We start from the raw sequence: 14,974 nt of genomic DNA on the forward strand, positions 1-14,974 counted from the left end.
GGACGTCACACTACACAACCACCACTATCAATACCAATCTACTATCGCGATTATTCAGATCCGCTAGTGAGACCGGCCTATGATTTTATATGTCATCTCTGCGTGGTATGCGTAAGTCGCCGCAGAACTCGCGCTGTGTGCAGATTGTGCAACGAGTGAACACACATTCTGCATTTACAATCGACCAAACGCCGTATGGCGACAATTACATCTCCTTTTGCGCACTTTTGTCCATACAACCTTACATTATTGCGGTCGGTGTTACAAGTTATTGATAAAAACCAAACGCGCCATAGATTGTCATGAGTGCCGCACCACAATAATAGATTTGCACGGGCGTACCGAACATTTGACTTATCAGATTCTGTTTCGTACAAGCTCGCGCAGGAGCCTAGGCTTTAGATTTAATGAGTAGATGAAACGACACATACACTTTACTGTTCGAGGGAGAGATCATATATTTTACTTGGCAGAAATAATTACAGAATACCAACATTTGTTGCATGGATAAGGAAAACTGCCTAAAACCTTATCAGTATTCGTACAACACATAATAAATGATGATACAAAGAAATAAATTGCAAGTAATATAATACATAATATTTCTCAGACGAATGATCCTTTTGTCAATTTGCATAAACTAATACGCTTCCCAATATTCAGATCATACAATAACTTTTGGATGTTGATATCTCAAAAGAAGTAATATTCTCTTAATCTTTCTCAGGACTGTATGTAACTTCAACTATTGTTTGTAATACTATAACTTACATCGTAATAAGTTCGTGTAATTAGACCATTCGTATGAAACAGATAATATATGAAATAAAGTAAATTGTTACACAAGATAAATAAGAATAAATACATAGCAATAAAGAATATGTTATGGATAAATTGATACGTCGTATTAACTTTTGTTATGTAATTTCTCTCTCGTTTTGAGTGACCAATATCTTTGGAAGTAGCTCATAAAATCAGACGATAATAGAGAATGTGCAATAAGTTATACACCATATTATATGTCACTGTTTTGTATATATCCCAATATCTAAGGAAAGACGTATCAATCTATAATTACTTCTTATCGGTAATCGTCGCTGCCTTGCATCGGTCGAAATGAATACAGTATAATATACGTGAACGTGCGAAGAAATATAATTATATACTCGAAACAATCTATGACGCAAAGAAACGAAATACTTGTAACACAAGTGAGGAATAAAGTTACGTAAGTAATTTTATATAAACAGAAAGTGTTTCTCGGTTGAAATGATAATAATTCTTTATGGAATCGAATTAATCAGAGTTTTAATCAAAGAGAAATAATCATATATGTATAGGTTGCAACCATAAACAAATCAATCTAATAATTTTACTGAGCTCAGATTCGAATCGTTTTGATCGTTACATGTGATGTCAGGCTTGTCGTTTGACAATCTGCATCGTTCTCTGAGGACATTAGCCTCCCGTAATATATATCAAGAAATCTGGAACCACGATCGCTTTAAGGAGACGGGAATATTAATCCGCCCTTGTACTCGACCATACGAGAGTTTCTCTAAACCATGTAAGGATCTGTGGTTGCCGGAAATCTGAAAGTTACCTCTTTACTGTAGAAATCGCTGCTTACTGAATAGATTCTTAATATAAGAATCCCCCTTTTTGTCTTTTTGATAGGCCATCAAACATCTCAAGTCGTTCAACAGCGGTTATTCCTTTGTGAGATACGACGATACGGTAATGGCGGATCGTCCTTCCTTTTTTATACGCAGCTATAAGGGCGTGGTCGATCGCTGAGTCGGTATAGTCTCGTAGCGTATGTTTCTTCCAATCTATTTCTCGCTGACAAGATCTGCTATCCATGTAACAGATATACGAGCTCACGTCGTCTATACTACAATCGGTCTTGACCAAAGCTACGACTTGCTCTTCTCGAATATTCTAACACCGGTACGTCTCAAGCACGAGCACGTTGTTACCTCGACCAACGTCCGGAAACGAATGCCCGCTCGGTTCGTCGTAGACTCGCACGCTTCCTCCTCGCGCACGCGCAACACAATTCCTTTCTCAAATTACGACGCGTACAGCGCAGAACGCGCGGGAACACAACTGACGACGCTCGTATCGCCATCTAACATGACTCGATCTGACTAAGTTAATACGAACACAGTCGCTCTATATTTCCGATATATGATCTCTCCTCCTTTTCTTCTTACATTTTAAACAGATTCTGTGCGAAGCGGTTATCCCTCGTGGAACGCGTTAAACGATACACGATACATACTTATAAAATACGTTTGTGAGAAGCTATAATGCTATTATATCTTATATATACAAATAACATACATATTATACATTTAAATATGCTTATCGAATATTTTGCGTTATATATATAGTATATTCAGCTTTATAAAATTACCAATCGGTTTTCTTACAGTGTACTGTTTAGAGGGAACTGTCTTATTATTAAGCACATTTGTACTAGTGCTAGGACTACTCCGAATAATAAAAGAGTAACCTCTATTTTGTGATCGTAATAAACATTAGCGAGCGACCTTACTATAATACTAACCTATCAGAAAATATTAACCATACTAATACTTATTATATGTACATGGTGAAGAGTTTGAAATGAAATAATAAATTTCATATAATTAACATATGATTATATTTAATGAGCACGGTGGAGGACTCTAATTTCCTTAGAATAAGTACTTTAAAAAAATAAATCGTAACAATCAGTAGATTGTAATCTTAATTCTATATTAATAATTTTAACTCTGATTTATATACATGCATTTAGAATAGAAAAGGGAAAAGAGTACGCTGACACACACATATATATAGCAAATATATATATTCAATCAAACTTAAAATACAAGTAACTTAAATGTTTTACTAATTGTAAGATTATTATTATAACGTATTCATATTCACACTCGTAACGCAAGCCCATCCAAGATAACTTCATACCCATTCCTTACCTTAAATAAGATAAAAGAAAATACATTAATATTCCCATACATACATATATTCATAAAAATATAAAATAAGATTGAAATACTTATCCTTATTAATTCAGTCTCAGCTCACTAATACCTCCTATCACCTATAATAATAACGAAATATATTAATTACTGCACTCTTATAAGATAAAACCGTTATATAATCAATAAATAATTATCCTTACAGAGCTAAGCAAAATGTCAACGACAAGCCTTATGCTAGAAGTGAAAAGACTACGTAATTTTGCTTATCGCCTGGATTTAGACGAAACTAAGGAAAGAACACGCGGCAAATACTTGAATATATTTAAACAAAAATAAGAAAAAAAAAGGAAAAAGAGACTAAAGTTATATGAATAAATGTAGTAATAATAGGAATATAGCATTAACTTACTTTTAATCTATCCTTATCATATCCGTCCATCAAAATCACGGTGACAGTATAGACAACTAGCCCTGTAATAAAATAAGAATAACATATATTAACAAATATCCGAATAAATAACATAAGGAATGAACATTGAAAACAAATATGTGCGTCTATATATGTATACAAATACAAATATACACGTGTATATGCCCAATAAAAAAAAAAAATAATAATAATATTTTCATTCTTACTAATAATCTATGAAACTCTAAAACTACTTAAATACTTTGCTAGAACAACTCTGATTATAAAGCAACTTAAATATTTTACTGGAATCATTTATATGAAAAATATGTATATCATAGACTATAATAACACTGCCTTAACACATTGTCAATGGAACTAATACCTCGATTTAGATAAATCCAGTTGCAGCAACACAGCTCTTACACTGCCAGGCACACTTTAGAATCCTGTAATAAAATAAATAATTAATTATCTATAAATATAATCATACTCTATACGACATAACCATAAATTATACTTACTAATAAAAGTTCGGGGACCGAACTTCCCTAAGGAGGGAGATGTCACGTCTGACGGTATAATCACCGCTATATTCCAGCCGCATAAATTTTTCGATTCTCCATCTTCATTGCTAGAAGTCCCCAGCATCTAAAAACAATATTATAATATAACAATCACTCTTTAAATTAACTGTCACAACAATTACTCAGCTGATGCGAGCACGCGTTCTTAAAGTAGTAGACACAAGCTTAGAGAACATGGCCGCCTTAAGGCCTCCTTTCAAGCTTAAGCCCCATTTTCATGAATCACACTATAAACTTTTGGACAATTGCTTGTTAAAATTCCCCAAAATCACTAAAATTGATCATAAATGAATATTACAAACTTTATGAGATCCTTTATGCAATATAAATTCAATTCAACACACGAATAAATACATGTTCCATAAGAATAAACTCAGAAAATTAAAATAAAATATAAATAAATAAGTTAAAAGCAGATTATTCATAAGAACATAACCTTTTGTGCCTAAAGTATATTATCACGCTAAAATAATAATTATCTTACTAGCATTTCTCAAACATGATTGTTATAAACAATTTAATTATATTATTAACAAACCTAGCTAATGTGACTACTGGAACTATCACAAAAAGTCAAACAACTTTTGATTATAGACCATTATTGTATCTCTCAAAATAAACTAATTAACAATAAAATTTATCATAAAATTATTATTAAAAATGATGAATAAAATTACTGCAGACACTCAGCAGAGCATGTCAAGTAACCTCACAAAAACCCCCACATCATATCTCTACTTAATTCCGAGATATAATTAAAAATTATGGAAATCCATAAAACACAGAAATTTTAAACAACCTAAAATAATGCCCTTAATTGTCTGAACACAACAAAAGAAACCCCATCTTTTTATCTCTTACCGTTCTCGAGTTATAAATTATTAAAGTTTCACGTCCGCCATTTTGAATTTTTTATCCTTTAGACTTACAAAGACCAAATCACTTTTACATTCATATTTTAGTCTTTTATACATTTTAAGACCAAAAAATTTCATTTCTGAACAAAAATTTTGACACTTAATTATTATGATAAAAATGGAATTTCTCATACTCTTAAACACCAGTAACGTTAACGCCGATTTTCTATTTAAATTAATTAAACTAATAAACAAGATTGAAAATTGAACATTTGCCCCATGAAAGACAAGGATAGTCATATAGACTTTTATTCTTCATTTGCCCTTCTTCGACGCTCCGAGAAGCTTTCTATTTTCACCAGGGCCGGCCCTAGCGAAAATAAAAACGTAAAACAAACGTTAATAAAACGTAAATTGGAAAGTGAATCAAGTGTAAGAGAAGAGTAAAGCGTAATTGAAAGATGAATCGAGTGTAAAAGAGGAATAACTGAAGTGTAAGCGAAGTGTAAGAAGCGAAAATTGAGACATTGGAGCGTCAAACTGCTTGCATAATTATAAAAAAAACCCGTTTTGGTAAATACTAATTTTGACCGCGCACGTAAACCTTGCATCAGTACACCCATAAAAAATAATAATAACTTTTATTTCTGTAATTGTTTATTTACGAAATATTTATAACAATAAAATAAAGAATGCTCATAAACAAGATGATACCAGAAATTCGAAACCTCTTAAATAAAGAAAACATAACAATATCAATACGCAAATTAAAAAATACTAATTTATTATTCCAATGCTATATTATACTTTAGTGAAAGTCCTACAATATATTTCCTATACACTCCCATCAAATTCCCAACCATTCGCGAGATATAAAAATAATAAAAATCTTATTATATATAAACAATTTAATTTCATTTATTTCCTGTACTATGAGAATGCTAACCATTTCTACCTGCACGATACATTATTAACAAGATATTAGAAACATCAGTACCACTGCTAACATCACCTTTATCAATATTATTATTAACAAATATATATATACTTATTAAAATTAGTATAAATATCGAGCGTCAAGCGCTGAAACGTTACTCACGAACCTGAGAAAGATAAAATTGTATTATGCGTAGCATAAGGAGCGCAAATCCGAGCGAGATGCGAGTATTGTACGATCTGAAAGAGAGAAAGAGAGAGTCAGATATACCATATTAACTATTAGACGAAGAGAGCAATATCTTTTATACTTTAGACATACTAATAAAAACTTTAATTGTATTATTGAATTATTCTACCCTATGTAAAGTATGTCTGAAGAAACTTAAATATTATTCAACATATATTTGCACATTTTAAGATTAAATATTAAAGATTTCTTCTTTTCCTTTATGATAAAAGTCATATTGAAATTTTATAATGAAAGAAGGTATCGCTCTCAATACAAATCGCTGTTAGACTAGAGAATAAAAATGGAATTCAGACGAGTCACCCGTATGACTCATTCGAGTGAATCTAGTCCTCGCATAGACCATATATGGACATGTCGAAGCAGAGCGCAACGCATGACCATATAAGGTAATGAATTTCAAGATACCACCCTATGACTCATTGCTGGCAAGCGAGCCACACCATTAGAAGTAGACTCACCTCATCCGCTAGACAACGCCTTATGACTCATTGTAACGAGGTGCGGTCACCTCCCACTACCGTTTCCAAAAATTGTATAAAAGCAGAATCTTTCACCCTCTCGACGGAGAGTGTGGAACGAGCCAGGAAAGGTCACATATCTTATACTTGTTCCATCCTCCCACATAAACCACTTGTATCGTGAAAATTCTACAATAAATATCATACTCTTTTATATCAAAAGAAAGATAAGATTATTGAATACTTACCTTCAACGGATCCAAGGAGCCATAATCTACATCGCCGACCAACAGTTAATTATCCTGGGGTTTTACCTCCTTAACTGCAAGAAAAAGAACCCATCAACGGAGACGTTCTGCCGGATCGAGCCACTTCGCATCACCCAGGACGTCACAATTCCGCTTTTATACAATTTTGGAAACGATAGTGGGAGGTGACCGCACCTCGTTACAATGAGTCATAAGGCGTTGTCTAGCGGATGTGTCTACTTTTAGTGGTGTGGCTCGCTTGCCAGCAATGAGTCATAGGGTGGTGTCTTGAAATTCGTTACCTTATATGGTCATGCGTTGCACTCTGTCGACATGTCCATATATGGTCTATGCGAAGACTAGATTCACTCGAATGAGTCATACAGGTGACTCGTCTGAATTCTATTTTTATTCTCTAGTCTAACAGCGATTTGTATTGAGAGCGATACCTTTTTCCATTATAAAATCTCAATATGACTTTTATCATAAAGGAATGTAAAAAATCTTTAATATTTTAATTTTTAAATGTGCAAATATATGTTGAATATTATTTAAGTTTTTTCAGACATACTTTACATACAGTAGAATAATTCAATAGTACAATTAAAGTTATTATTAGCATCTCTAAAGTATAAAAGATATTGCTCTCTTCGTCTAACAGTTAATATGGTATATCTGACTCTCTCTTTCTTTCTTTCAGATCGTACAATACTCGCATCTCGCTCGGATTCGTGTTCCTTATGCTACGCATAATACAATTTTATTTTTCTCAGGTTCGTGAGTAACGCTTCGGCGTTTGACGCTCGAGATTTATATTAATTTTGGTAAGTATATATATATTTGTTAATAATAATATTGATAAAAGTGATGTTAGCGGTGATAATAATGATTCTAATATCGGGTTAATAGTATATCGTGCAGATAGAAATGGTTAGCATCCTTATTAGTATTATGACGACGACGACGATGTCCTCACGGTCTCGCCAACCGTGGAGGAGCGCGCCGTCGCTTTCTTCACTATAATCTCTATATAGATTCGCGATACTTCTCTCCGAAACCCCGATGGTAGCTCGACTGAGTATTCTTAAGATGTTAGGTTGGGCGCCAGGTGCGATTCTACGCACCACGATTCACGAGATCGCAGTATTTCTCAGGCGTGGGCTTCTTTGATTGACCGCGGGTGGAATAGGAGAGGGAGCGTAGCGCAATCATCACACTCAAATAACATAAAACATAAAATTATATTTCGGTTAAGGCAGATAACATGTGGACGATAGCGTGTTCCACGGCGAACAAGCAGAATTCGAGTACACGCCACGTGTCACCCCACGAGCGCGATACTCATTCCGTCGCTGAACTGCACGGCAATCCCGATTGAATTCGTACAAGAGTATTCCCCGACACAAGTTGCAGCGAATTCTACCCGGACGGTCAAACGCGAAATACTCAAAGCGTCTACGTCTAACAAATGAACAATTAACGCAATTTCCCTACGGTCTACCGCGACAACGCTGGGGATCTTCTCTCCCCTCGAAACGCACGAATGGCCTCACTCGTAAACTCGACACAACCGAGGGCCATTAATCCCGATGAAACGCACGTATAGCTAATTACCAATGGCATGAACTTAACCGGCAACGATAACTACGAGGCTCTCTCACGCGCGAGAGCCACTTCTCAAAACTATGGCACGGTTAAGCCAACGATTCCACGCGACGAAATCACCCGTAACGAAATTACGCGAACGAAATTACTCACAACGAAATCATACGCAACGAAGTACACGAAACGATATCACAACGAAATTACATGTACGCTGACTGTCGGCGGCCGTACGTTTTCATCCCCGAGACGGGCACTCGCGATCACTTCGTCGCACGGGCCCTCCCGCGGTATGGCACTCGATATTCTTTAATTACGGCCGATTTCATACTTTACCGCGGCACAACGCGACTCCCGGGAGGGCCTAGGTATTCTCGCGATCTTACTTCGAGGAAAGCTGAGCAGTGGCCTTACAAAGTTTTCCAGTTCCGGCAGCTCGTCGCTCGTTACAAGGGCTGGACGTTGTCGGGATGGCGGCTCGCACGACAGTGGCGTTTCCTTGGTCCGGCGGGACCACGCAGGGCCCGCGCGCGCCCGCGCGCGCCGGTTTCCCTAGCCTGGTCGGTGCTGCGCCCTGGCCTGCCAGCGATCCCTCTAGGCGATCGCCGCGCCCTACTAGAGCGCCCTTCGTCACTGCGCCCATCCGCCGGCGGTAGTTTCAAATCCCGCCTATTCGAGACCGGCTGTCCAGGCCGCGTCCCATCGTCCGGTTCCTCGACGGCCAGGCTGGACGGGCCATGGCTCGTCGACCGGGGGCGGTACACAGCGGTGGTGGTCCCGTTCCTCAACGGGGACCTTCGTCGGGGCGTCCCTCTCTCCGCGTCCTCCGTATTCGGGCTGCAGTGCTCTTGTGCCACCTGTGACGCCTGGCTCGGTCAGCTGATCTGCCGGCTGTGGGCCCCTGCGTGACCCGCCCGCCGACCGTACGCCCTCGGAAGCTCCTGGTTGTCCAGCCGTAAGTCCCTCGCCGCGGCATAAGCCGTTACATACGTCATGACTCCGGCCATCTGCTCCGCACTCCCTCGACCTGTAACGCTCGCAAAAGATCTCAATCCTAACCTACAAGTTCGCTCTCCGCCCGCCTCGGGCGGAGGCACCATCCCTGACGCCTCCCTCGGCCGAGCTCCCATCTGGGGTAAGGGACGCGACATTTGTCACGTCACAGTATAATGAAAGTAAATTGTTTATAGAATAAAATTTTTATTATTTTTATATCTCGCGAATGGTTGGAAATTCGATAGGAGTGTATAAAAAATATATTGTAGAATTTTCACTAAAGTATAATATAACATTGGAAAATCTCATCATTACTATACGTGTTTGTTAATAACAAATTATTAATTAACTAAATTGGTACTCTTTAATTCGCATATTGATATTGTTATGTTCTCTCTATTTAAGATGTTTTGAATTTCTAATATCATCTCGTTCATGAGCACTCTTTATTTTATTGTTATAAATATTTCGTAAATAAACAATTGCAGAAATAAAAGTTATTATTATATGTGTGCAATACGTCATGTGTGCAATGTGCTAATATGATTTTCTTATTTTATGTGCGCAATAATGTCATGTGTGCAATGTGTATGTGCGCAATAATGTCATGTGTGCAAAGTGTATGCTTGGTCATATGCAAAGTGCAAAGTGCAAAGTGCAAAGTGTATGCTTTATCACCTATAAATTTATAATAATGGCCGACTTTTGTGACGTTTTGCGAGTATGTGTAATGACGATCGGATAGACGGTGGCATGATGGCTAGATGTATCGAACTATACATTGACATCAATGCGTGATTATAATAAGCATACTCGTGCGCCGTCTTCGCCGTATGGAGATCCACGAGAGATCCCGGTGGTCGTGATCCGTGCGTGCGAGTTCTATGTTCCGGGATGTCGCATCTCAATGTCGTACCTCGCGACTAGAGTTCTATATAAAAAGAGAAGCGACATCCAACTCCTACTATAAACTTTGCATCCCCACCATTACCTCCAGCACCGCCATGTTGGGACCGCTCCATATGTCATCAAACTGATCAAACATCAAACTCCATTTAACATACTCCGTCAGCGTGAGGTTAAGATGTTCGATACACATGTTTAATACATGTTGCAGTTTTATTCTCTTCATGTTTTTTATTGAATAAACGTGATGATTGAGTGATAATTGATGGTGAAAATTGAAAATGTCATGCAAAGAGGTAAATGACGTATTGTATATATACAATCGACTCTAATTTTATTGAATGCATTATTCCAATAAGATCATAATGTATTTGAACATTACTATTTTTCTATTTTGTTAGGAAGTGAGCGCTTCCCAAATATATAATGATGACGAATGGAAGCATTACATTGATCAGGTTAGTTTAGTTATCCTTTTAAGTAGTGAAAAAATAGGTTAGTTTGCGGAGGATTAATTATTTTATATTTTATTTGTGTACGTATATGTGTGTACTAAATAGTGCCTTCTACTGCACGGTTTTTTAAATATAGCAATTTTTTCTTACAGTACACAATTGATGAGACTTCAGAAATTTCTATAAATCAATCTAATTCCGAAACTCCTTGTGATACTGCAAATAATAAATTGCTCATCGATCAACTAAAAGCTCAAAATGATGAAGCCTCACAAAAAATCATCCATCTGGAACGTGAGCATGATGCAAACCTAAATAAACTGATGGTGATGCTTTCTGCTATTGAACAAATGGAGAGTAAGATGTATTGTACGAAGCGACTATTCATGAAAGTTACAAGTTCAAGCGGACGACGATGGAAAAAGTATTATGCCAGAGTACAAAAGAAGAAAAATTTGTGATTTTTAATGAAAATCGAGATTTTTATTGCTAATATTGCATCATATACAAGAAATTTTATACAATATTTTTAACATTCTTAAGTTTTATATCAAGTAAAATCACAATTGAGAATCACAATTATAAATTTGTAAAAAAATATATATATCGCGTACGCCATATTTATCGCGATATCTATCGATATTTATCTATTTATAATCGCGTACATTTTTATTTTATACCTCTTAAAAAAATCTTTATTAATATTTACTTTAACATAACAAAAGTTTTAAATGTATATAAATACTCTTCGCAAGAAATAAAAACTTAAATTTTCACAACTGCAGAAATTCCTCGATTATTATAACTATTTAAAAATAAATACGTATTGACTATGTTGCAGTTGACCATAGCCATATCTGATTTGTCAACTATACGTAACATTAGATAAACAAAACATTTTTAACATTTTTAGTCTCATAATATCACAATATGTAGAATCACAATTAAGAGTTAAAATTTGTATTTCTGATATAAATCTACACATCTACTTTTGATATAAATTAAGGCACATTAAGAAAAAATGACTTTACCTTTTAAAGACGGTCAACAACCATATGCATATCTATTGTTTTACTACTATGTGTGCGGCTTTTATTTTCCTTTTCTAGATATTCTTTACGTTGAATATTATATATTCTAAATCGCATACGGAAAAACCTGGTCAAAATCTTTGTTGTAATATTGTGGCATTGTGGAATATTGTTACCTTCCCAAACATATAATAGCTGCTCAACAATAAAATCAATAATCTTAATATTTTCTACTTTTTTAAACGCGTCTCTCAGTTCCTGAAATGTAATTTCAGCTTTCATAATGGCTTTAAAACAGGAATCTGATACCCTGCACAAGCTGCTGTCTCCATAGCTTCGAAAATCCACAACAATTGAAAATGGATGAGAATCTGTACCCTGCCACAGAACGGATTTGTAACATGTGTCACATACTTTTATTGTTTTTTTGACAGACTTTACAACTGCTCCAGCGATGTTATATATAATAGGCCATTCCCAAATATCAATAAGATTCATGTAATTGTCTTGTAATTCTGGAACATAAATGGCAGCACCTTCTATAAAACCATCCACTTCTCCTGCTTTTTCTCTAGCTGCTGCTATTTCCTTTGATGATTTTAAAAAATCCAACTTGACTTGCTCAAAATTATCTTCTTTCATATTATTATTATAACTTGTAGTTTTCGAGTATGAGCAAACTTGAGTGATTGTAATAACTTTCAAGTTTTGTTTAACATGAAGAGGATTTGGAATAGATTGTCTAAATCGTATGAGAGAAAATAAATTTTCGAGGCAATCTTGTGTGAATCGACCTGTTAGTAAAAATTTGTATCCCTTTTCATTTAAAAAATATTTTTGCAACTCAAGAATGCTTTCTGTTGCCATTATTACTCCAGATTGTATTGGCTTCCAGTGTCCCTTTTTTCCTATTAACATGGAACGAAACACTTGCTGAGTCTTCTTTAGATGAGCAATGGCTTCATTATATACCTTATATGCCTAGTTTTAAATGAATTATCATTTGTATAATCAGCATAAACTTTTAATGCTGTTTCTCTATTTAAAACTTTCTGTTCTTCTATTTAAAACTGAACTAGCGGTAGACACTTTCATTTAGTTATAGTGATTGCTCGGGGGGGTATCAATTGTTCCCCGGATTTGCGATTGGCCTGTAGTAGGGTGGTTCGAAGGACCAAAGGGGCAATCCCCTCACGAATGCAAGCGAAATATAATTCAAGAAAACGGGATAAGCAAGCGAAGCGACTCACCGTATCGCAGCCCGGCGCCCTCCTGGAGCAGTCTCTCGGCCGTTCTCGTCCGTCCTCTCAGGTGGCGAATCCTCCTCGATAGCAAACGGGAGGCGTGCAGGCGGACAAGGTAGCGAGCAAGCAGGCAAGCGAGCAGCAAGCAAACACACAAACGAGCAAGCAGGCACACGTCGTTATATTCTTCGAGCACTCGACTCTGGCTCGTACTCCGTCTCAACGTGTCGGCGATTCTTACGGGAGTAACGTGCTCCGGAACTCTCTCGGCTCGCGCTCCTGGAAGTACGGCGCGAACCAGTACTATTGTCCCAATAATTAGGCTTGCCACCCGTGGGCGGGCAGCACGAGTCGGGTGAGTCGCGCGAGTATTGACACCTGTCGCGGTCCGCCAACGCTTCGCGCGAGTCTCAAACCGACGATAACTTCACGATTATGCTTACTGACTAATACACAAGCGAGCATCAAACGCAATTCAAACCATATCTTACAATTATGTACATTATTTACATGTGAGCGCCAACCAGTGATTTTTGCAGTATAAATTAGTATCTTTAAGTCTGTAAGCTATTTTCATTTCATGCTTGCTCTGATGATCAAGTAATGTTTCAATATGTCGAATATCTACTAAAGAATTAGATAAATTTTCAGTGGCACAGATGTCTGCAGAGATGAACGAATAGTTTTATTACTTTATAACATATTTTTAATATTTTTAAACAGATGTACTGGATCGGGAATGAAATATAATTTGTTCGTTGGTCTAACAGAATGCATAATGCTTGCTTTTACATTTTCTCTGGTACATCCAACTCCGAATGCATTCCACATGGCTTTGTTGTCACTGCTCATATCGCTGATCACTGCGTTAACACGCAGACCAATATTTTCTGCCTTTTCAATTAAAGTGAGGATAATTTTCTTCACTGCATTTCCCGTAGCATTTACATCTTGTGCTTTGCATTCGGAATCTGTCGTACCGGTAAAATAATAAGCAACAGTGATCTTCCATCGACGAGTAATTCCTGCCAGTAAAATGACTAAAACTTTTGTTGCAATTCCTGAATGTGTAGGAAAAGTGCAGAATCCAATTATTCTTTGTATTGATAGATCAAATACTTTACCAGGTTTTATTGCCATTTCATCAAGAACCATCACACATTCTCTTTCTTCTGTGACTATGCCAGGTACTTCAGATTTTAGCATGTCGAACACTTCAAGTAGAATACCACTGTTAAATTTTAAATGATATAACTGTCTCTGCAGTGTTCGAATGCTAGGATAAATAGGAAGGTGCTTAACAAAATCGGTATAATCCTGTGTTCCCCATTTTATTTTAAAGACAAGAGCATCTTTTATAGTAGCTGAGCTCCACTTCAATCCATTATTTGATTTTCTACTTAAAGCTTCTATTTGATCTGGATACAGCTTCTTGCAAAGAATAGTATAAATCATGTTCTTATTTTCTTTCAAGCGTTTTACTTGTTTGTAATGAGCTGCATACTTGCGTTTAGTGTCAAAATACATTTTATAAACTTTCTCGGTACTTTTTTTGATAATATCATGCTGCTTTTCTAAGGTTTCAATTCTCTTATGTTTCTCAACTATCTCTTTCTTTAATGCTTCAATGATTGTTACAAAATTATCAATAGAAACAGAAACATTATCACATTGAAATGTATTTGTTTGAGTGCTGACATTATCACATTCAAATATATTTGTTTGAGTACTGACATTTTCTATTAGGCTAGACTGTATCATACTTTTGTCATTTTCTACAGCTGTATCAGAAGAATTGTTAACTGGACAGGATAAGAACGACTGTGTAACTTCTATTGGTAGGGCTCATTTAAAAAAAAATTAGAATAACTTGGAGAAACATTATTAATTGATCCGAACTGACCACAAATGTGCAAACCACATAAGTAAATTTTCAGTATTTTCTTTATCTGGTATATTATCATCTGTAATAGAAGACACTTGAGATGGCAATATCTTTAAT

At 36.2% G+C, this 14,974-nt stretch overlaps 1 protein-coding gene, 1 long non-coding RNA gene and 1 pseudogene across 2 annotated transcripts in view; 1 reads left to right on the forward strand and 2 right to left on the reverse strand.

Annotated features, from left to right (window-relative positions):
- Window positions 1–14,974, forward strand: part of LOC139813476 (uncharacterized) — a 396,598-nt gene that overhangs the window by 288,485 nt on the left and 93,139 nt on the right. The gene's annotated exons all lie outside the window — the stretch shown is intronic.
- Window positions 2,866–4,117, reverse strand: LOC139812708 (uncharacterized). The gene is made up of 4 exons (XR_011731919.1): window positions 3,924–4,117; window positions 3,785–3,848; window positions 3,400–3,461; window positions 2,866–3,109 (listed from the first exon to the last, which is right to left on the reverse strand). It is a non-coding gene; the product is annotated as an uncharacterized lncRNA (long non-coding RNA).
- LOC139812798 (uncharacterized) overlaps window positions 11,271–14,974 on the reverse strand; it is a 4,665-nt pseudogene continuing 961 nt past the window's right edge.

The sequence above is a fragment of the Temnothorax longispinosus genome, chromosome 5 (assembly GCF_030848805.1).
Source record: "Temnothorax longispinosus isolate EJ_2023e chromosome 5, Tlon_JGU_v1, whole genome shotgun sequence".
Lineage (NCBI taxonomy): Eukaryota > Metazoa > Arthropoda > Insecta > Hymenoptera > Formicidae > Temnothorax > Temnothorax longispinosus.